The sequence below is a fragment of the Triticum aestivum genome, chromosome 5B (genome assembly GCF_018294505.1).
Source record: "Triticum aestivum cultivar Chinese Spring chromosome 5B, IWGSC CS RefSeq v2.1, whole genome shotgun sequence".
NCBI classification, from domain to species: domain Eukaryota; kingdom Viridiplantae; phylum Streptophyta; class Magnoliopsida; order Poales; family Poaceae; genus Triticum; species Triticum aestivum.
Window position 1 is genome coordinate 593,501,340 of NC_057807.1, and position 24,653 is coordinate 593,525,992.

A 24,653-nucleotide genomic window follows, 5' to 3' on the forward strand; every position below is an offset into this window, starting at 1 on the left:
TGGCGGCGGGGAAGGAGGAGAGGGAGGTGCCGGTGGGGAGGAGGAGGAGGCGCATGCAGGAGAGGAGCCGGCCGGAGGGGTGGAAGGAGGAGGCCGGGCGGCAACGGGGAAGGAGGAGAGGAGGCGCGTGGGAGGGGAGGGGAGAGGAGGCGCGCGGGGGGGGGGGGGGGGGGGGGGGCTAGGTTGTCTCCACGGGAGCCGGCCCTTTTATACCCCTACGATTGAAATGACCAAAATACCCCGGTGGGGGCATGGTATTTACATTTTTCTGCCATTACTATTCATTCCAGCAGTGCCAGCTCGAGATCTGACGGCCCAGGTTGATCCAGATGCTGATCCGACGTCCAGAAACGCATCAAGCAAACCGATCCAACGGCTGAAAGTCACTGAGCTCTGAAGAGGCTTGTCCATCCCTCCTTCTCTTATTTCTGGATTTCCTCGATAAGCTACAGGGACGGAATCCAGCCTCTTGTAATCCCACGCTCACACATTTACAAGCAGGTCTCTTGACCCATAGATCACGCACACCTACACCCATCTCATGACTCACTCCATAGGTTCTTCTTCTTGACATGTGTACCCCCTCCAGACTCGAGTCACAGGGGTCATATCAACGTCTTCCTGGACTAGGACCTCATTGTCCGCCATTGTCACTAACATACCGGCTCTCACAAGGAACGGAGGCATCACAATCGGGCCATTGGTGGTGGATCTTACTTTGCTTGAAAAGATTCTTGCTTGATAGTCCATGGGCCTTTCCGATGCCTTCCAACCCTAAGTGTACGCATGTTCCCTCCTCGAAAAGAAAAAGGTCGATGTATCTTGCCTTGAATGTGTTGAGCCTAAGCTGTTTACCCAGCTATATTTTGAATCACTATTTCTATTATCTACTTGGAATTTTTCATTGTCTTCTCTTATCTCATAGACCCAGATCTAGTATAGAACTGTATCACAAAGCAAGACACGATGATGCTGGCAGGGTATTAGAGTGTGTGAGATGATAAGATATACATGAAGGCGCAATCCATGAAAAGAGATGGTAGTATAGTACACGGACAGTTTAATGTGCAACATTTAACATGATGAGTACTACGTTAGAGATAACTTACATCGGGTGGTTGGTGCTGAGCTCGGCTTAATGTGTGGCGGTGAAATATTTTTTATTACATTTGTTTGCTGGCATTAAGATTTTCAAAAGAAGGATACTGGAGCCTCGCAAGCGAGATGCGCAATAGTGTTGCAATGCTTGATTTTTCTTGTTAACATTGTGAACCCAATTGTATGACCAGGGAGGGAAACGAATAGCATGCATGCCTGTTCAGCGCCCATCTAGATCATTGCAGCAAAGCTATTTTGTCCATCTAGCATAGCGAAAGACATTTTGCTAACTCGCTTATTTGTTCCTTCTCATGTCGTGCCGTGCTAAAAATATCAGGCATATTTTACGATAAAATCCACGTGTAGAGATAGTACTATATACTCAGGAGCAATATTTTTTTTTCTCCTGCACCTAACTCTGAAGACGTTCTTTTTTCCTGATAGTAACCATGAGGGCATATCGGTTTTCACGGACAAAGTTCTTCAACCGCAAAAACGTAGCAGAAGACATATTTTCCCCCAATTCGAGGAGCTCGTCACTCGCAATTTTATTCCCATGAAATTGATACATAACGATACATAAATTCATTTTAGGATTACTCATATTTTCAGTCCATGCTTTTCGAAATGAGGACATAACTATAAATTCTACACCAAGACACCATGGTCAAGACTGCTTTGAAGTTCCTTCTGGCATGTGCATGTTTGGACATTGACCTTGTTGATCATATGGCAGGTTGGTGCACGCGTGCAGTGATTGGCGGCCAACCCCACGCAAAAGAATCCAGTAGGAACGTATGTAGAGCAAACAGACGTCCAAGCAAAACAGGTGGCCTACGCTTATTTCCTATAGCCGGTTGGTTGTCAGCTTGCTCGGTGCTCCAAATCATCTCATCGATGTAGTCTTGCTACTAAGGGAATTGCCGGCTCAGCAGTGCACTTTCTTATCTTATATCTGGATGGTACTAGTATTGTGATTACATGGAGCTATAACTGCGATATGAATTCTATTTTGCACAAAAAATAGTCTCTGAACGGACTTGTGCTGATGCTCCCGTTGCCTGGCATTCCTAAATCCTAACACTCTATACGTCAACGCGCTTTGGCAGTATTCCTCGGGCATTTGATTTGAACTCCCGAGAAAGAGCCAGCAATGTAGAAAAATACTTGTATGAGAACTGTTGCATTGCAGAAAAGAACATGAGTACTCTATATATGTAAGAGGTTGAGCTCTCTCCATGTTCTGAGAGTTGGCCCATGCAATTATGTCATTCATTGTTGGCATGTTTGGTTGAAGACTTGAATTCTCTGTCTAGTAGAAATTGTATGGATGAAGGTTCTCGAAGAAGAGGGAGTGCTTCGGTACAACACCCCCCAAAACGTATAATGGATAGTATGGTAATTTCACATTAGGTATAGGAATACCCACCCGACGCCGTACGCTCACGTGCGACGTCGTACGCCCGCCCGCGTATGCCGCACCCGTCGTTATACGTACACCCGCCCGCGTACCCGCACCCGTCGCCGTACATCGCCGTCGTACGCCCGCACGTCTCCACGTTGGCGTCGACAGTTGTTGGAGGAAAAAAAGACACGATAGCCGTCGACGCCCGCCGTCGAAACCCTGAACCCTAACGCATCCACACCGTCTCCACGTCGGCCCCCGTCTGCACGAAGTCGCCGTCGCCCGGGTCGCCACCCAAACAGGCCGCCGCGCGTGCCCCGACGCCGTTACCGCTGCCGCCGCGCGTGCCCCGGCGCCGTTGGCGCTCCCGCCGCGTTCCATTCCCGTCGCCCAGATGGCCGCCCACCCATGATCTACGTTGCCGCCTCCCTCCGCGCACTACGCCTGCTACGACCAACCATCGTCCTCACGCCGTCAACACCTGCCTCCGCCGGCCAGCAACGTCACGCTGTCATCACGTTCGTCATCGGAGAAAATGGATCCGGCTGAAATCCTCGCCGCCATGCAAGAGGTTGGTTTGAGACATCGTTGTGCTTGATGAAATAATTGTTTTAGAGATGATGTTACACGGTGTTTGATTGATCGTACAATTTTTTTAAACATCTATAGTTAGAGGAGGAGGGCGATTATGATGGCGATGATTACGGCGAGGACAACGAAACCTCGTCGCTGAATATGGATGAACCTGCTGAGGAGAACTACATGAGTTTGGATGAATCTTATAGTGGCAATGTAAGTGTGATCAATGTTGATAAAAACAATAAATATGATAGACCGCACGGACAATTTCATATTTTTTTGCATCATGCAGCGACATGGCGATGATGATGATGATATGGATATAGATGATTCATTTGCTGAAAGTGCACTCCGGGTATGTTTAAAAAAACCAGAGAAGAAATGACATAATAACCATATGAGCGCTTACATGTATTTTTTTGCAATGTGCGCAGATGGACGAGGACGGGGACTTTGTGAGGAATATTGTGGACAATGAAAGTGAGAAATCACACGTTGATGCATCTCATGATGACAGCTCCAGCATAGTAAGTTTTGAAACTTACATACATTACATATTAAAATAATATGTGACTAACATAAATGGTTTAATGCATTAATTTACAGGGAGATGTAGATGGTACAAGCGGGAAGGGTGAGCATTTTGGTGATGATCTGTTTAATTTTGACATCGGATTTAATGAATATCAGCAAGAATCATTGGACATGCATTGGAAGGTCATGCGGAAGACGTTCAAGTCACTAGGAGAGGCTTACAATTTCTATAACCAGTATGCTTACGAGCGTGGTTTCAGCGTAAGAAAGGACTTACTGAAATATTCGAAAGGTCCTGAGGGAACTAAGCGCTTGAGAAAGTATCTGTGTGCGAGAGCTGGGAAACGACATGCAAAACTTTGTACAATGGAAGGCAGGACCCGCAGGCTGAGAGGGGAGACTCGTTGCTTCTGCGATGCGCATATAACTTTGAAACTTGATAAAGAGCGTGACGTTTGGTATGTCAGCAGTTTCAGTGATGATCACAGTCACGTTCTAGCTAGACTGGATGAAGTCACGTTTCTTCGGTCTCGTAATCAGATAAAAGAATATCAGAAAGCTGAGATCTTAACCATGGCAGGTGCTGGAATCAGGAAACATATGATTTATGATAATCTCGTCAGTAGGTACGGGTCATATGCAAAGGCTGGTTTTGGGAGGAAGAAGCTTTATAACATGTGTTATAGAGAAAAAATGAAGTTGCTTGCACAAGGTGATGCAGACACTGCCATTGGGATCATGATGACCAGAAATGAGAGAGATCCAGATTTCTTCTTTGAGCACACCGTCGATGATGAAGGAAGGCTGAAAAACATATTCTGGTGTGATTCTCAATCACGTCGAGACTATGTTGACTACGGTGATGTGACAGTCTTTGACAACACATACAGGATGAATAGGTATGGCATGCCATTTATACCTTTTGTCGGTCTGAACAACCACCGTTGCACCACGGTATTCGGTTGTGCTCTTGTGTCTGACGAGACGGAAGATACATATGTCTGGCTGCTTCAGACGTTTTTGAGGGCTCACTGTCAGAAGAGGCCGAGGTCAGTAATTACTGATGGAGATGCAATTATATTTAAGGCCATAAGAAAGGTACTTTCGGAGGTTTGGCATCGTCTTTGCTCGTGGCATATTGAGAAGAACATGCAGAAACACCTTCATCATAAGTATCTAAAGGAGTTAAGGTCTCTACTTTATTATGCCACTTCAAAAAAGGTATTTGAGGAGAGATGGGCAGCGTTTGCCGCCAAATGGCAGTCGGAGAAAACAAATACATGGTTACGTAGGATGTATAAGAAGAAAAGGTTTTGGGCTGCATCATATCTATCAGGTGGGTTTTTCTTAGGTATGCGAAGTAACCAGCGTAGTGAGAGTCTGAATTCATGCCTTGACTTGCATCTAGACTCCGGTATGACTATTGTTGATATGATTGTGCACTATGAGAACTACATAGTGTTGGGGAACGTAGTAATTTCAAAAAAATTCCTACGCACACACAAGATCATGGTGAGCACAACAACGAGAGGGGAGAGTGTGTTCATGTACCCTCGTAGACTGAAAGCGGAAGCGTTAGAACAACGCGGTTGATGTAGTCGTAAATCTTCACGGCCCGAGCGATCAAGCACCGAAACTACGGCACCTCCGAGTTCTAGCACACGTTCAGCTCGATGACGTCCCTCGAACTCCGATCCAGCCGAGTGTCGAGGGAGAATACCGTCAGCACGACGGCGTGGTGACGATCTTGATGTTCTACAATCGCAGGGCTTCGCCTAAGCACTGCTACAATATTATCGAGGAGGACTATGGTGGAGGGGGGCACCACACACGGCTAAGAGATCAAGAGATCAATTGTTGTGTCTATGGGGTGCCCCCCTCTTCCGTATATAAAGGAGTAGAGGAGGGTGTTGGGGAACGTTGCACAAAATAAAAAATTTCCTACGTTCACAAAGATCAATCTATGAGTTCATCTAGCAACGAGAGAGAGAGAGATGCATCTACATACCACTTGTAGATCGCGTGCGGAAGCGTTCAAGAAAACGGGGTTGAGGTAGTCGTTCTCGTCGTGATCCTATCACCGGAGAGCCTAGCACCGAACGGTCAGCACGTACGGTCAGCGTGACGTCTCCTCTGTCTTGATCCAGCAAGGGGGAAGGAGAGGTTGATGAAGATCCAGCAGCACGACGGCATGGTGGTGGATGCAGCAGGACTCCGGCAGGGCTTCGCCAAGCAACTGCGAGAGGAGGAAGAGGTGTAGCAGGGGGAGGGAGGCGCCAAGACTCAGGGTGCGGCTGCCCCCCTCCTTTATATAGGCCCCAGGGGGGGCGCCGTCCCTGGAGATGGGAATCTCCCAAGGGGGCGGCGGCCAAGGGGGGTGGAGTGCCCCCCAAGGCAAGTGGTGCGCCCCCACCCTAGGGTTTCCAACCCTAGGCGCAGGGGGGCCGGGGGGGGGGGGGCGCACCAGCCCACAAGGGGCTGGTTCCCTCCCACTTCAGCCCACGGGGCCCTCCGGGATAGGTGGCCCCACCCGGTGGACCCCCGGGACCCTTCCGGTGGTCCCGGTACAATACCGGGTGACCCCGAAACTTTCCCGATGGCCGAAACAGCACTTCCTATATATAATTCTTTACCTCCAGACCATTCCGGAACTCCTAGTGACGTCCCGGATCTCATCCGGGACTGCTGCATACTCATATTCATACAACCCTAGCGTCACCGAACCTTAAGTGTGTAGACCTTACGGGTTCGGGAGACATGCAGACATGACCGAGACGGCTCTCCGGTCAATAAGCAACAGCGGGATCTGGATACTCATGTTGGCTCCCACATACTCCTCGATGATCTCATCGGATGAACCACGATGTCGAGGATTCAAGCAACCCCATATACAATTCCCTTTGTCAAACGGTATGTTACTTGCCCGAGATTCGATCCTCGGTATCCTAATACCTTGTTCAATCTCGTTACCGGCAAGTCACTTTACTCGTACCGTAATGCATGATCCCGTGACCAGACACTTGGTCACTTTGAGCTCATTATGATGATGCACTACCGAGTGGGCCCAGTGATACCTCTCCGTAATACGGAGTGACAAATCCCAGTCTCGATCCGTGTCAACCCAACAGACACTTTCAGAGATACCTGTAGTGCACCTTTATAGTCACTCAGTTACGTTGTGACGTTTGGTACACCCAAAGCACTCCTACAGTATCCGGGAGTTACACGATCTCATGGTCTAAGGAAGAGATACTTGACATTGGAAAAGCTCTAGCAAAACGAACTACACGATCTTGTGCTATGCTTAGGATTGGGTCTTGTCCATCACATCATTCTCCTAATGATGTGATCCCGTTATCAATGACATCCAATGTCCATAGTCAGGAAACCATGACTATCTGTTGATCAACGAGCTAGTCAACTAGAGGCTTACTAGGGACATATTGTGGTCTAAGTATTCACACATGTATTACGATTTCCGGATAATACAATTATAGCATGAATAAAAGACAACTATCATGAACAAAGAAATATAATAATAATCCTTTTATTATTGCCTCTAGGGCATATTTCCAACAGCCTCCCACTTGCACTAGAGTCAATAATCTAGTTACATTGTGATGTATCGAACACCCATAGAGTTCCTGTGTTGATCATGTTTTGCTCGCGGAAGAGGTTTAGTCAACGGATTTGCGACATTTAGATCCGTATGTACTTTGCAAATTTCTATGTCTCCATATTGAACATTTTCACGAATGGAGTTGAAGCGACGCTTGATGTGCCTGGTCTTCTTGTGAAACCTGGGCTCCTTAGCAAGTGCAATAGCTCCAGTGTTGTCACAGAAGAGTTTGATCGGCCCCAACGCATTGGGTATGACTCCTAGGTCGGTGATGAACTCCTTCACCCAAATTGCTTCATGCGCTGCCTCCGAGGCTGCCATGTACTCCGCTTCACATGTAGATCCCGCCACGACGCTCTGCTTGCAGCTGCACCAGCTTACTGCCCCACCATTCAACATATACACGTATCCGGTTTGTGACTTAGAGTCATCCAAATCTGTGTCGAAGCTAGCGTCGACGTAACCCTTTACGACGAGCTCTTCGTCACCTCCATAAACGAGAAACATGTCCTTTGTCCTTTTCAGGTACTTTAGGATATTCTTGACCGCTGTCCAGTGTTCCTTGCCAGGATTACTTTGGTACCTACCTACCAAACTTACGGCAAGGTTTACATCTGGTCTGGTACACAACATGGCATACATAATAGATCCTATGGCTGAGGCATAGGGGATGACACTCATCTCTTCTTTATCTTCTGCCGTGGTCAGGCATTGAGCCGAGCTCAATCTCACACCTTGTAATACAGGCAAGAACCCTTTCTTGGACTGATCCATTTTGAACTTCTTCAAAATCTTATCAAGGTATGTGCTTTGTGAAAGACCTATGAGGCGTCTCGATCTATCCCTATAGATCTTGATGCCTAATATGTAAGCAGCTTCTCCAAGGTCCTTCATTTAAAAACACTTCTTCAAGTAGGCCTTAATGCTGTCCAAGAATTCTATATCATTTCCCATCAAAAGTATGTCATCTACATATAATATGAGAAATGCTACAGAGCTCCCACTCACTTTCTTGTAAACGCAGGCTTCTCCATAAGTCTGCATAAACCCAAACGCTTTGATCATCTCATCAAAGCGAATGTTCCAACTCCGAGATGCTTGCACCAGCCCATAAATGGATCGCTGGAGCTTGCATACTTTGTTAGCATTCTTAGGATCGACAAAACCTTCCAGCTGCATCATATACAACTCTTCCTTAAGATAACCGTTAAGGAATGCCGTTTTGACGTCCATCTGCCATATCTCATAATCATAGTATGTGACAATTGCTAACATGATTCAGACGGACTTAAGCTTCGCTACGGGAGAGAAAGTCTCATCATAGTCAACCCCTTGAACTTGCCGATAACCCTTAGCGACAAGTCGAGCTTTATAGATGGTGACATTACCATCCGCGTCCGTCTTCTTCTTAAAGATCCATTTGTTTTCTATCACTCGCTGATCATCAGGCAAGTCAGTCAAAGTACATACTTTGTTTTCATACATGGATTCTATCTCGGATTGCATGGCTTCTAGCCATTTGTTGGAATCTGGGCCCCCCCATCGCTTCTTCATAGTTCGAAGGTTCACCGTTGTCTAACAACATGATTTCCAGGACAGGGTTGCCATACCACTCTAGTGTGGAACGTGTCCTTGTGGACCTATGAAGTTCAGTAGCAACTTGATCCGAAGTACCTTGATCATCATCATTAATTTCCTCTCCAGTCGGTGTAGTCACCATAGGAACATTTTCCTGAGCTACACTACTTTCCGGTTCAAGAGGTAGTACTTCATCGAGTTCTACTTTCCTCCCACTTACTCCTTTCGAGAGAAACTCTTTTTCCAGAAAGGATCCGTTCTTGGCAACAAAGATCTCACCTTCGGACCTAAGGTAGAAGGTATACCCAATGGTTTCCTTAGGGTATCCTATGAAGACGCATTTTTCCGACTTGGGTTCGAGCTTTTCAGGTTGAAGTTTCTTGACATAAGCATCGCATCCCCAAACTTTTAGAAACGACAGCTTAGGTTTCTTCCCAAACCATAATTCATACAGTGTCGTCTCAACGGATTTAGACAGTGCCCTATTTAAAGTGAATGTAGCTGTCTCTAGAGCGTATCCCCAAAATGATAGCGGTAAATCGGTAAGAGACATCATAGATCGCACCATATCTAATAGAGTGCGATTACGGCGTCTAGACACACCGTTACGCTGAGGTGTTCCAGGCGGCGTGAGTTGTGAAACGATTCCACATTTCCTTAAGTGCGTACCAAATTCGTGACTTAAATATTCTCCTCCACAATCCGATCGTAAGAATTTTATCTTTCGGTCACGTTGATTCTCTACTTCATTCTGAAATTCCTTGAACTTTTCAAAGGTCTCAAACTTGTGTTTCATCAAGTAGACATACCCATATCTACTTAAGTCATCAGTGAGAGTGAGAACATAACAATATCCTCCGCGAGCCTCAATGCTCATTGGACCACACACATCAGTATGTATGATTTCAAATAAGTTGGTTGCTCGCTCCATTGTTCCGGAGAACGGAGTCTTGGTCATTTTTCCCATGAGGCATGGTTCGCATGTGTCAAATGATTCATAATCGAGAGACTCTAAAAGTCCATCAGCATGGAGCTTCTTCATGCGCTTGACATCAATGTGACCAAGGCGGCAGTGCCACAAGTATGTGGGACTATCGTTATCAACTTTACATCTTTTGGTATTCACACTATGAATATGTGTAACATTACGTTCGAGATTCATTAAGAATAAACCATTGACCATCGGGGCATGACCATAAAACATATCTCTCATATAAATAGAAAAACCATTATTCTCGGATTTAAATGAGTAGCCATCTCGTATTAAACGAGATCCAGATACAATGTTCATGCTCAAACTTGGCACTAAATAACAATTATTGAGGTTCATAACTAATCCCGTGGGTAAATGTAGAGGTAGCGTGCCGACAGTGATCACATCGACCTTGGAACCATTCCCGACGCGCATCGTCACCTCGTCCTTCGCCAGTCTCCGCTTATTCCGCAGCTCCTGCTGTGAGTTACAAATATGAGCAACGGCACCGGTATCAAATACCCAGGAGTTACTACAAGTACTGGTAAGGTACACATCAATTACATGTATATCACATATACCTTTAGTGTTGCCGGCCTTCTTGTCTGCTAAGTATTTGGGGCAGTTCCGCTTCCAGTGACCCTTCCCTTTGCAATAAAAGCACTCAGTCTCAGGCTTGGGTCCATTCTTTGACTTCTTACAGGCAACTGACTTACCGGGTGCGGCAACATCTTTGCCGTCCTTCTTTAAGTTCTTCTTACCCTTGCCCTTCTTGAACTTAGTGGTCTTATTGACCATCAACACTTGATGTTCTTTCTTGATTTCAACCTCTGCTGACTTCAGCATTGAAAATACTTCAGGAATGGTCTTCACCATCCCCTGCATATTGTAGTTCATCACAAAGCTCTTGTAGCTCGGTGGGAGCGACTGAAGGATTCTATCAATGACCGCCTCGTCCGGGAGGTTGATCTCCAGCTGGGACAGGCGGTTGTGCAACCCAGACATTTTGAGTATGTGCTCACTGACAGAACTGTTTACAACTATATAACTTGTCGGAGACTTCATATCTCTCGACCCGGGCATGAGCTTGAAAAACAATTTTCAGCTCCTCGAACATCTCATATGCTCCGTGTTGCTCAAAACGCTTTTGGAGCCCCGGTTCTAAGCTGTAAAGCATGCCGCACTGAACGAGGGAGTAATCATCAGCACGTGAATGCCAAGCGTTCATAACGTCTTGGTTCTCTGGGATGGGTGCTTCACCTAGCGGTCCTTCTAGGACATATGCTTTCTTGGCTGCTATGAGGATGATCCTCAGGTTCCGGACCCAGTCCGAATAGTTGTTGCTGCCATCATCTTTCAGCTTGGTTTTCTCTAGGAACGCATTGAAGTTCATGTTGACATGAGCGTTGGCCATTTGATCTACAAGACATATTTTGCAAAGATTTTAGACTAAGTTCATGATAATTAAGTTCATCTAATCAAATTATTTAATGAACTCCCACTTAGATTGACATCCCTCTAGTCATCTAAGTGTTACATGATCCGAGTCGACTAGGCTGTGTCCGATCATCACGTGAGACGGGCTAGTCATCATCGGTGAACATCTCCATGTTGATCGTATCTTCCATACGACTCATGTTCGACCTTTCGGTCTCTTGTGTTCCGAGGCCATGTCTGTACATGCTAGGCTCGTCAAGTTAACCCTAAGTGTTTTGCATGTGTAAAACTATCTTACACCCATTGTATGTGAACGTAAGGATCTATCACACCCGATCATCACGTGGTGCTTCAAAACGACGAACTTTAGCAACGGTGCACAGTTAGGGGGAACACTTTCTTGAAATTATTATAAGGGATCATCTTATTTACTACCGCCGTTCTAAGTAAACAAGATGCATAAAACATAATAAACATCACATGCAATTATATAAAGTAGTGACATGATATGGCCAATATCATATAGCTCCTTCGATCTCCATCTTCGGGGCTCCATGATCATCTTCGTCACCGGCATGACACCATGATCTCCATCATCATGATCTCCATCATCGTGCCTCCATGAAGTTGCTCGCCAACTATTACTTCTACTACTATAGCTAACGGCTTAGCAATAAAGTAAAGTAATTACATGGCGTTAAATCATTGACACGCAGGTCATACAATAATTAAGACAACTCCTATGGCTCCTGCCGGTTGTCATACTCATCGACATGCAAGTCGTGATTCCTATTACAGGAACATGATCTCATACATCACAATATATCATTCATCATTCATCACAACTTCTGGCCATATCACATCACATGACAATTGCTGCAAAAACAAGTTAGACGTCCTCTAATTGTTGTTGCATCTTTTACGTGGCTACAATTGGGTTCTAGCAAGAACGTTTTCTTACCTACGAATAACCACAACGTGATTTTGTCAACTTCTATTTACCCTTCATAAGGACCCTTTTCATCAAATCCGCTCCAACTAAAGTAGGAGAGACAGACACCCGCTAGCCACCTTATGCAACTAGTGCATGTCAGTCGGTGGAACCTGTCTCACGTAAGCGTACATGTAAGGTCGGTCCGGGCCGCTTCATCCCACAATACCGCTGAAGAAAGAAAAGACTAGTAGTGGCAAGCAAGTTGACAAGATCTACGCCCACAATAGATTTGTGTTCTACTCGTGCAATAGAGAACTACGCATAGACCTAGCTCTGATACCACTGTTGGGGAACGTTGCATAAAATAAAAATTTTCCTACATTCACCAAGATCAATCTATGAGTTCATCTAGCAACGAGAGAGAGAGATTCATCTACATACCACTTGTAGATCGCGTGCGGAAGCGTTCAAGAGAACGGGGTTGAGGTAGTCGTTCTCGTCGTGATCCTATCACCGGAGATCCTAGCGCCGAACGGACGGCACCTCCGCGTTCAACACACGTACGGTCAGCATGACGTCTCCTTTGTCTTGATCCAGCAAGGGGGAAGGAGAGGTTGATGAAGATCCAGCAGCACGGCGGCGTGGTGGTGGATGCAGTAGGACTCCGGCAGGGCTTCGCCAAGCAACTGCGGGAGGAGGAAGAGGTGTAGCAGGGGGAGGGAGGTGCCAAGACTCAGGGTGCGGCTGCCCCCCTCCTTTATATAGGCCCCAGGGGGGCGCCGGCCCTGGATATGGGAATCTCCCAAGGGGACGGCGGCCAAGGAGGGTGGATTGCCCCCCAAGGCAAGTGGTGCGCCCCCACCCTAGGGTTTCCAACCCTAGTAGCAGGGGGGGGCAAGGGGGGGGGGCACACCAGCCCACTAGGGGCTGGTTCCCTCCCATTTCAGCCCACGGGGCCCTCCGAGATAGGTGGCCCCACCCGGTGGACCCCCGGGACCCTTCCGGTGGTCCCGGTACTATACCGGGTGACTCCGAAACTTTCCCGATGACCGAAACAGCACTTCCTATATATAATTCTTTACCTCCGGACCATTCCGGAACCCCTCGTGACGTCCGGGATCTCATCCGAGACTCCGAACAACATTCGGTTTGCTGCATACTCATATTCATACAACCCTAGCGTCACCGAACCTTAAGTGTGTAGACCTTACGGGTCCGGGAGACATGCAGACATGACCGAGACGGCTCTCCGGTCAATAAGCAACAGCGGGATCTGGATACTCATGTTGGCTCCCACATACTCCTCGATGATCTCATCGGATGAACCACGATGTCGAGGATTCAAGCAACCCCATATACAATTCCCTTTGTCAAACGGTATGTTACTTGCCCGAGATTCGATCGTCGGTATCCTAATACCTTGTTCAATCTCGTTACCGGCAAGTCACTTTGCTCATACCGTAATGCATGATCCCGTGACCAGACACTTGGTCACTTTGAGCTCATTATGATGATGCACTACCGAGTGGGCCCAGTGATACCTCTCCGTAATACGGAGTGACAAATCCCAGTCTCGATCCGTGTCAACCCAACAGACACTTTCAGAGATACCTGTAGTGCACCTTTATAGTCACTCAGTTACGTTGTGACGTTTGGTACACCCAAAGCACTCCTACGGTATCCGGGAGTTACACGATCTCATGGTCTAAGGAAGAGATACTTGACATTGGAAAAGCTCTAGCAAAACGAACTACACGATCTTGTGCTATGCTTAGGATTGGGTCTTGTCCATCACATAATTCTCCTAATGAGATGTGATCCCGTTATCAATGACATCCAATGTCCATAGTCAGGAAACCGTGACTATCTGTTGATCAACGAGCTAGTCAACTAGAGGCTTACTAGGGACATATTGTGGTCTAAGTATTCACACGTGTATTACGATTTCCGGATAATACAATTATAGCATGAATAAAAGACAACTATCATGAACAAAGAAATATAATAATAATCCTTTTATTATTGCCTCTAGGGCATATTTCCAACAGAGGGGAGGGCCGACCCTCTCTCTTGGGCACGCCATAGGGGAGTCCTACTCCCGCCGGGAGTAGGATCCCCCCCTTCCAAGTTGGAGTAGGAGAAAGGGAAGGGAGAAGGAGAAGGAAGGAAGGGGGCGCCCCCTCCCTAGTCCAATTCGGACTAGTCCATGGGGAGGGGTGCGGCCACCCTTTGGGGCCTTTCTCTCCTTTCCCGTATGGCCCTTTAAGGCCCAATACGAATTCCCGTAACTCTCCGGTACTCTGAAAAATACCCGAATCACTCGGAACCTTTCCGAAGTCCGAATATAGTCTTCCAATATATCGATATTTACGTCTCGACCATTTCGAGACTCCTTGTCATGTCCCCGATCTCATCCAGGACTCAAAACTCCTTAGGTACATCAAAACACATAAACTCATAATATAACTGTCATCTAACTTTAAGTGTGCGGACCCTACTGGTTCGAGAACTATGTAGAGATGAGTGAGACATGTCTCCGGTCAATAACCAATAGCGGAACCTGGATGATCATATTGGCTCCCCCATATTCTACGAAGATCTTTTATCGGTCAAACCGCATAACAACATACATTGTTCCCTTTGTCATCGGTATGTTACTTGCCCGAGATTTGATCGTCAGTATATCAATACCTAGTTCAATCTCATTACCCGGCAAGTCTCTTTACCCGTTCCGTAATACATCATCCCGCAACTAACTAATTAGTTGCAATGCTTGCAAGGCTTATAGTGATGTGCATTACTGAGTGGGCCCGGAGATACCTCTCCGACAATCGGAGTGACAAATCCTAATCTCGAAATACGCCAACCCAACAAGTACCTTTGGAGACACCTGTAGAGCACCTTTATAATCACCCAGTTACATTGTGATGTTTGGTAGCACACAAAGTGTTCCTCCGGTAAACGGGAGTTGCATAATATCATAGTCACAGGCACATGTATAAGTCATGAAGAAAGCAGTAGCAACATACTAAACTATCAAGTGCTAAGCTAACGGAATGGGTCAAGTCAATCACATCATTCTTCTAATGATGTGATCCCGTTAATCAAATGACAACTCTTTGTCCATGGCTAGGAAACATAACCATCTTTGATAAACGAGCTAGTCAAGTAGAGGCATACTAGTGACACTTAGTTTGTCTATGTATTCACACATGTATCATGTTTTCGGTTAATACAATTCTAGCATGAATAATAAACATTCATCATGATATAAGGAAATAAATAATAACTTTATTATTGCCTCTAGGGCATATTTCCTTCAGTCTCCCACTTGCACTAGAGTCAATAATCTAGTTCACATCACCATGTGATTTAACACCAATATTCACATCTGTATGTGATTAATACCCAATAGTTCACATTGTCATGTGATCAACACCCAAAGGGTTTACTAGAGTCAATAATCTAGTTCACATCGCTATGTAATTAACACCCAAAGAGTACTAAGGTATAATCATGTTTTGCTTGTGAGAGAAGTTTAGTCAACGGGTCTGTCACATTCAGAGCCGTATGTATTTTGCAAATATTCTATGTCTACAATTCTCTGCACGGAGCTACTCTAGCTAATTGCTCCCACTTTCAATATGTATCTAGATTAAGACTTAGAGTCATCTGGATCAGTGCCAAAACTTGTATCGACGTAACCCTTTACGATGAACCTTTTGTCACCTCCATAATCGAGAAACATATCCTTATTCCACTAAGGATAATTTTGACCAATGTCCAGTGATCTACTCCTAGATCACTATTGTACTCCCTTGTCAAACCAGGGCAGAGTATACAATAGGTCTGGTCCATAGCATGGCATACTTTTATAGAACCTATGACTGATGCATAGGGAATGACTTTCATTCTCTTTCTATTTTCTGCCGTGGTCGGGATTTGAGTCTTACTCAATTTCATACCTTTGCAACACAGGCAAGAACTCTTTATTTGACTGTTCCATTTTGAACTACTTCAAAATCTTGTCAAGGTATGTACTCATTGAAAATCTTATCGACTGTCTTGATCTATCTCAATAGATCTTGATGCTCAATATGTAAGTAGCTTTACTGAGGTCTTTCTTCTAAAGAACTCCTTTCAAACACTTCTTTATGCTTTCCAGAATTTTTTTACATCATTTCTGATCAACAATATGTCACTCACATATACTTATCAGAAAGGTTGTAGTGCTCCCACTCGCTTTATTGTAAATACATGCTTCACTACAAGTCCGTATAAAACTATATGCTTTGATCAACTTATCAAAACATATATTCCAACTCCGAGATGCTTGCACCAGTCCATAGATGGATCGCTGGAGCTTGCTCAATTTGTTAGCACCTTTGGGATTGACAAAACCTTCTGGTTGCATCATATACAACTCTTCTTTAATAAATCGGTTAAGGAATGCAGTTTTGACATCCATTTGCCAGATTTCATAAAATGTGGAAATTGCTAACATGATTCGGACAGACTTTAAGCATCGATACGAGTGAGAAAATCTCATTGTATTCAACACCTTGAACTTGTCGAAAAACTTTTTTGCGACAAGTCGAGCTTTGTAGATAGTAACATTACTATCAGTGTATGTCTTCCTCTTGAAGATCCATTTATTTTCTATGGCTTGCTGATCATCGGGCAAGTCCACCAAAGTCCACACTTTGTTCTCATACATGGATCACATCTCAGATTTCATGGCCTTAAGCTATTTTGCATAATCTGGGCTCATCATCACTTCCTCATAGTTCGTAGGTTCACCATGGTCTAGTAACATGACTTCCAGAACATGATTACCATGCCACTCTGGTACGGATCTTACTCAGGAAGACCTACGAGGTTCGGTAGCAACTTGATCAGAAGCTTCATGATCATCATCATTAGCTTCCTCACTAATTGGTGTAGGAATCACAGAAACTGATTTCTGTGATGAACTACTTTCCAATAAGGGAGCAGGTACAGTTACCTCGTCAAGTTCTACTTTCCTCCCTCTCACTTCTCTCGAGAGAAACTCCTTCTCTAGAAAGGATCGATCTTAGAAACAAATATCTTGCCTTCGGATCTGTGATAGAAGGTGTACCCAATAGTTTTCTTTGGGTATTCTATGAAGACGCACTTCTCCGAATTAGGTTCGAGCTTATCAGGTTGAAACTTTTTCACGTAAGCATCGCAGCCCCAAACTTTAAGAAACGACAACTTTGGTTTCTTGCCAAACCACAGTTCATAAGCCGTCGTCTTCAACGGATTTTGATGGTGCCCTATTAAAAGTGAATGCAACTGTCTCTAATGCATAACCCCAAAACGATAGTGGTAAACCGATAAGAGACATCATAGGTCGCACAATATCCAATAAAGTGTGGTTACGATGTTCGGACACACCATAACGTTGTGGTGTTCCAGGTGGTGTGAACTGTGAAACTATTCCACATTGTTTTATATGAAGGCCAAACTCGTAACTCAAATATTCTCCTCCACGATCAGATCGTAGAAACTTTATTTTCTTGTTACGATGAGTCTCCACTTCACTCTGAAATTCTTTGAACTTTTCAAATGTTTCAGACTTGTGTTTTATTAAGTAGATATACTCATATCTGCTCAAATCATCTTGTGAAGGTCTGAAAATAACGATAGCCGCCACGAGCATCAATACTCATTGGACCGCATACATCAGTATGTATTATTTCCAATAAGTCACTAGCTCGTTCCATTGTTCCAGAGAATGGAGTTTCAGTCATCTTGCCCAAAAGGCACGGTTCGCAAGCATCAAATGATTCATAACCAAGTGATTCCAAAAATCCATCTTTATGGAGTTTCTTCATGCGCTTATATGACCCAAAACGACAGTGCCACAAATAAGTTGCACTATCATTATAAACTTTGCATCTTTTTGGCATCAATATTATGAATATGTGTATCACTACGATTGAGATCCAATAAACTATTTTCATTGGGTGTATGACTATCGAAGGTTTTATACATGTAAACAGAACAACAATTATTCTCTGACTTTAAATGAATAACTGTATTGCAATAAACATGATCAAATCATATTTATGCTCAACGCAAACGCCAAATAACATTTATTTAGGTTTAACACTAATCCCGAAAGTATAGGGAGTTTGCGATGATGATCATATCAATCTTGGAACTACTTCCAACACTCATCGTCACTTCACCTTCAACTAGTCTCTGTTTATTCTATAACTCCTGTTTCGAGTTACTAATTTTTAGCAACCGAACAAGTATCAAATACTCAGGGGCTACTATAAACACTAGTAAGGTACACATCAATAACATGTATATCAAATATACCCTTGTTCACTTTGCCATCCTTCTTATCCATCAAATATTCAGGGCATTTCCTCTTCCAGTGACCATTTCCTTTGTAGTGTAAGCACTCAGTTTCAGGCTTTGGTCCAGCTTTGGGCTTCTTTGCGGGAGTGACAACTTGCTTGTCGTTCTACTTGAAGTTCCCTTTCTTTCCCTTTGCCCTTTTCTTGAAAGTAGTGGTCTTGTTAATCATCAACACTTGATGCTCTTTCTTGATTTCTACCTTCGTCGATTTCAGCATCATGAAGAGCTCGGGAATCATTTTCGTCATACCTTGCATTATAGTTCATCACGAAGTTCCAGTAAAGAGAACTCTGCCAATCACTATTTTATCTGGAAGATTAACTCCCACTTGATTCAAGCGATTGTAGTACTCAGACAATCTAAGTACTTGCTCACTAGTTGAGCAATTCTTTTTCATCTTTCAGGCGAAGTATTTGTCAAAAGGTCTCATAGCTCTTGACACGGGCATGAGTCTGAAATACCAATTTCATCTCTTGAAACATCTTATATGTTTCATGACGTTTCAAAAACATTTTTGTAGTCCCGATTCTAAGCCATAAAGCATGGTGCACAAAACTATCAAGTAGTCATCATATTGAGCTAGCCAAACATTCATAACGTCTGCATCTTCTCTTGCAATAGGTCTGTCACCTAACGGTGCATAAAGGACATAATTCTTCTGTGTAGCAATGAGGATAAACCTCAGATCATGGACCAAGTCTGCATCATTGCTACTAACATCTTTCAACTTAGTTTTCTCCAGGAACACAAATAAAACATAGGGAAGCAACAACGCGAGCTATTGATCTACAACATAATTTGCAAAATACTACCGGGACTAAGTTCATGATAACTTAAAGTTCAATTAATCATATTACTTAAGAACTCCCACTTAGATAGACATCCCTCTAATCATCTAAGTGATCACGTGATCCAAATAAACTAAACCATGTCCGATCATCACGTGAGATGGAGTAGTTTTCAATGGTGAACATCATGTTGATCATATCTACTATATGATTCACGCTCGACCTTTCGGTCTCCAGCGTTCCGAGGCCATATCTATATATGCTAGGCTCGTCAAGTTTAACCTGAGTATGCCGCGTGTGCAACTGTTTTGCACCCGTTGTATTTGAACGTAGAGCCTATCACACCCGATCATCACGTGGTGTCTCAGCACGAAGAACTTTCGTAACGGTGCATACTCAGGGAGAACACTTATACCTTGAAATTTAGTGAGAGATTATCTTATAATGCAACCGCCGAACTAAGCAAAATAAGATGTATAAAAGATAAACATCATGTGCAATCAAAATAAGTGATATGATATGGCCATCATCATCTTGTGCTTGTGATCTCCATCTCCGAAGTACTATCATGATCTCTATTGTCACCGGCACGACACCATGATCTCCATCATCTTGATCTATATCAATGTGTCATCACATGGTCGTCTCGCCAACTATTGATCTTGCAACTATTGCTATCGAATAGCGATAAAGTAAAGCAATTATTTGGCGCTTGCATCTTATGCAATAAAGAGACAACCATAAGGCTTCTGCCAGCTGCCGATAACTTCAGTAATACATGATCATCTCATACAACAACTTATATCTCATCACGTCTTGACCATATCACATCATAACATGCCCTGCAAAAACAAGTTAGACATCCTCTACTTTGTTGTTGCAAGTTTTACGTGGCTGCTACGGGCTGAGCAAGAACCGTTGTTACCTACGCATCAAAACCACAACGATAGTTCGTCAAGTTAGTGTTGTTTTAACCTTCGCAAGGACCGGGCGTAGCCACACTCGGTTCAACTAAAGTTGGAGAAACTGACACCCGCCAGCCACCTGTGTGCAAAGCACGTCGGTAGAACCAGTCTCGCGTAAGCGTACGCGTAATGTCGGTCCGGGCCGCTTCATCCAACAATACCACCGAACCAAAGTATGACATGCTGGTAAGCAGCATGACTTGTATCGTCCACAACTCACTTGTGTTCTACTCGTGCATATAACATCTACGCATAAAACCAGGCTCGGATGCCACTATTGGGGAACGTAGTAATTTCAAAAAAATTCCTACGCACACGCAAGATCATGGTGATGCATAGCAACGAGAGGGGAGAGTGTGTCCATGTACCCTCATAGACCGAAAGGGGAAGCGTTAGAACAACGCGGTTGATGTAGTCATACGTCTTGACGGCCCGACCAATCAAGCACCGAAACTATGGCACCTCCGAGTTCTAGCACACGTTCAGCTCGATGACGTCCCTCAAACTCCAATCCAGCCGAGTGTCGAGGGGGAATTCCGTCAGCACGATGGCGTGGTGACGATCTTGATGTTCTACCGTCGCAGGGCGTCGCCTAAGCACCGCTACAATATTATCTAGGAGGACTATGGTGGAGGGGGGCACCGCACACGGCTAAGAGATCAAGAGATCAATTGTTGTGTCTATGGGGTGCCCCCCTCCTCCGTATATAAAGGAGCAGAGGAGAGGAGGGCCGGCCCTCTCTCTTGGGCGCGCCATAGGGGAGTCCTACTCCCACCGGGAGTAGGATTCCCCCCCTTCCAAGTTGGAGTAGGGGAAAGGGAAGGGAGAAGGAGAAGGAAGGAAGGGGGCGCCCCCCTCCCTAGTCCAATTCGGACTAGTCCATGGGGAGGGGTGCGGCCACCCTTTGGGGCCTTTCTCTCCTTTCCCGTATGGCCCTTTAAGGCCCAATACGAATTCTCGTAACTCTCCGGTACTCCGAAAAATACCCGAATCACTCGGAACCTTTCCGAAGTCCGAATATAGTCGTCCAATATATCGATCTTTACGTCTCAACCATTTCGAGACTCCTTGTCATGTCCCTGATCTCATCCGGGACTCCGAACTCCTTTGGCACATCAAAACACATAAACTCATAATATAACTGTCATCTAACTTTAAGCATGCAGACCCTATGGGTTCAAGAACTATGTAGACATGACCGAGACACGTCTCCGGTCAATAACCAATAGCAGAATATAGTCTTCCAATATATCGATATTTACGTCTCGACCATTTCGAGACTCCTTGTCATGTCCCCGATCTCATCCAGGACTCAAAACTCCTTAGGTACATCAAAACACATAAACTCATAATATAACTGTCATCTAACTTTAAGTGTGCGGACCCTACTGGTTCGAGAACTATGTAGAGATGAGTGAGACATGTCTCCGGTCAATAACCAATAGCGGAACCTGGATGATCATATTGGCTCCCCCATATTCTACGAAGATCTTTTATCGGTCAAACCGCATAACAACATACATTGTTCCCTTTGTCATCGGTATGTTACTTGCCCGAGATTTGATCGTCAGTATATCAATACCTAGTTCAATCTCATTACCCGGCAAGTCTCTTTACCCGTTCCGTAATACATCATCCCGCAACTAACTAATTAGTTGCAATGCTTGCAAGGCTTATAGTGATGTGCATTACTGAGTGGGCCCGGAGATACCTCTCCGTCAATCGGAGTGACAAATCCTAATCTCGAAATACGCCAACCCAACAAGTACCTTTGGAGACACCTGTAGAGCACCTTTATAATCACCCAGTTACGTTGTGACGTTTGGTAGCACACAAAGTGTTCCTCCGGTAAACGAGAGTTGCATAATCTCATAGTCACAGGAACATGTATAAGTCATGAAGAAAGCAGTAGCAACATACTAAACGATCAAGTGCTAAGCTAACGGAATGGGTCAATTCAATCACATCATTCTTCTAATGATGTGATCCCGTTAATCAAATGACAACTCTTTTTCCATGGCTAGGAAACATAACCATCTTTGATAAATGAGCTAGTACAGTAGAGGCATACTAGTGACACTTAGTTTGTCTATGTATTCACACATGTATCATGTTTTCGGTTAATACAATTCTAGCATGAATAATAAACATTCATCATGATATAAGGAAATAAATAATAACTTTATTATTGCCTCTAGGTCATATTTCCTTCACATAGTTCGTCTCCGTGAGAATGAGGTGCATGACGATTACACAAACTCATAGACAGTTCCAGTACCAGTATTGGACGAGTGTAAAGATATTGAGAAATCAGCTGTCCGTGAGTTCACTGCGGCAAACTTTTATATCTTACATGAAGATATGAAGAAGGCACGGGAGCTTGAGGTCCTTGAGAGACTGAGAGGAGCAGACACTCATAGATTCATACTGACATGGAAGGAAATTAAGGATATCAGATTCACTATGGACTACAACCTAGGTAACTCTGAAGAAACTATGAAGTGCAGTTGCAGAAGCATGTATCGCAAAGGACTTCCTTGCAAACATATTTTTCACGTTCTGATTCAGCTATGCTTATGTGAGATACCTAAGTGTTTAGTACTGCGGAGGTTGAGCCAAGTTGCAAGGGGTGGACTTCCCGTGAAGCGCACTAGCGATCTGTTTGCGTGGGGATGGGCAGGTGCAGGGGACAGAGCTAGGTACAACGAGTTGACTATCTTATCTGTCGAAGCAACTCATAAAGCATGCCATAAACCATTTTTATTCGACAAGTTGAAGGCGGCTCTGAGGGACATAATAGATAATGATTACACTGAGGAGGATGAGCCTGGTGCGGAGGTATAGTTTATGAACGATGATGCATTTGAGCCTAATCAAGATCATGGTCTTGTTCGTGATCCTGCAAAAGTTAACACCAAAGGCGCACCAAAACAGAATGTTAAATCTGCGGTAAGGATGGTCCTGATGTCACTAAAAATGGGTGACCTAAAGCTTTTGATGAGAAAAGCAAACATCAATGTGGACAGTGCGGTCTTACGGGTCATTATAAGTCCACGTGCCCTCAAAATCCTAAGTATGATTTTCTTATGTTATTGTAAATCTTATTGTTCAAATCAAATTTATTTGTTTATTGTGAATTAACACATATCTTACTGTTATGTAGGAACTTTGCTTGAATTCTGGAGTATGGAAGATTGCTTCACCCTTTGATTGAAGATAGTTTTCTTATGGATTGCTATGGAAGATTGCTTCACCCTTTGATTGAAGACAGTTTTTCATGTTCTATCTATGTGAACTTTTATAATTGTTAAACTATGTTATATGAGACTTATTTTACTTTGTTGATGTCAGATGCTATGATACCAACATAAGTATTTGTTTGATGACAGACTATGTAATGCAAGAAGTAGTTTTACTATGTTTATTTTGATGTTCTCATTATGCACAGTAGTGCCGTCGCTGTTTACTGTTAATTTTCTGCACTGTACGGTCGCCGTCGCTTAGAACCCCGTCGTTTAAAAAAAACAGCCCGACAAGTGCGCCGGCGGCAGTGTCCCACAGGGCAGCGTCGGACAGCGGCACTATCTCGTAGGGCAGCGTCGGACGGCGGCAGCAGTACGAGGTAATCAGAGGAGTTCGATAGCCTATGAGTTGCCGGGTATATAAGCCGGTCGTCGCGCTCTTCATCGGGTGATGTGGGACTAAACATTTCCCGTCGCGCCGCGTGGTACTTGGGCCATCGTCGCGCCGCGTGGTACTTGGGCCATCTTCGCGCCGCGGGCGGAATAACGTTATTGGGCCGGCCCACGCAGTCACGCGCGTCGCTGCAGGCACAACGGCTGCGATAGCAAAGGTTTAGTCCCACCTCGCCCGACGGAGCGCGCGACGACCTGCTTATATACTCGGCGGCGCACATGCAGTCGAACGCCTCTGATTAAACCGCTATGCTACCCGTCGTTCGACGCTGCCCTGTTGGACAGTGTCGTCGGTCCAGTCTGACGTCAGACTGGCTGGCGCACTTGTCGGCTTTTTTTTACAAAGAAAAACTAAGAACGTTGGTGTTATAAGCGACGGTGACAGTGCTTTAAAAATAAAAACAAAGAACGTCGGTGTTACAAGCGACGGCGATAGGCACTACAGTGCATAATAAATACATGTGCATTTTTTTAACATTGGACTGTTATATCCAAACAATTTGACGACGGCAGAACTATGAATATGAATAATTCAAATTTAAAGACAACGGCATGAAGAAAAAATAATAATCCAAATGTCATTCTCGACTTAAATATTCAAAATAGTAATGTCCTCTTGGTCACAAGATATCAAAGTCGAAATAAATGTAAACAT

General features: G+C 44.6%; 1 pseudogene; it reads left to right on the forward strand.

Annotated features, from left to right (window-relative positions):
* Positions 1–2,571: 2,571 nt before the first annotated feature.
* Positions 2,572–24,450, forward strand: LOC123115068 (protein FAR1-RELATED SEQUENCE 11-like; annotated as a pseudogene).
* Positions 24,451–24,653: the final 203 nt, after the last annotated feature.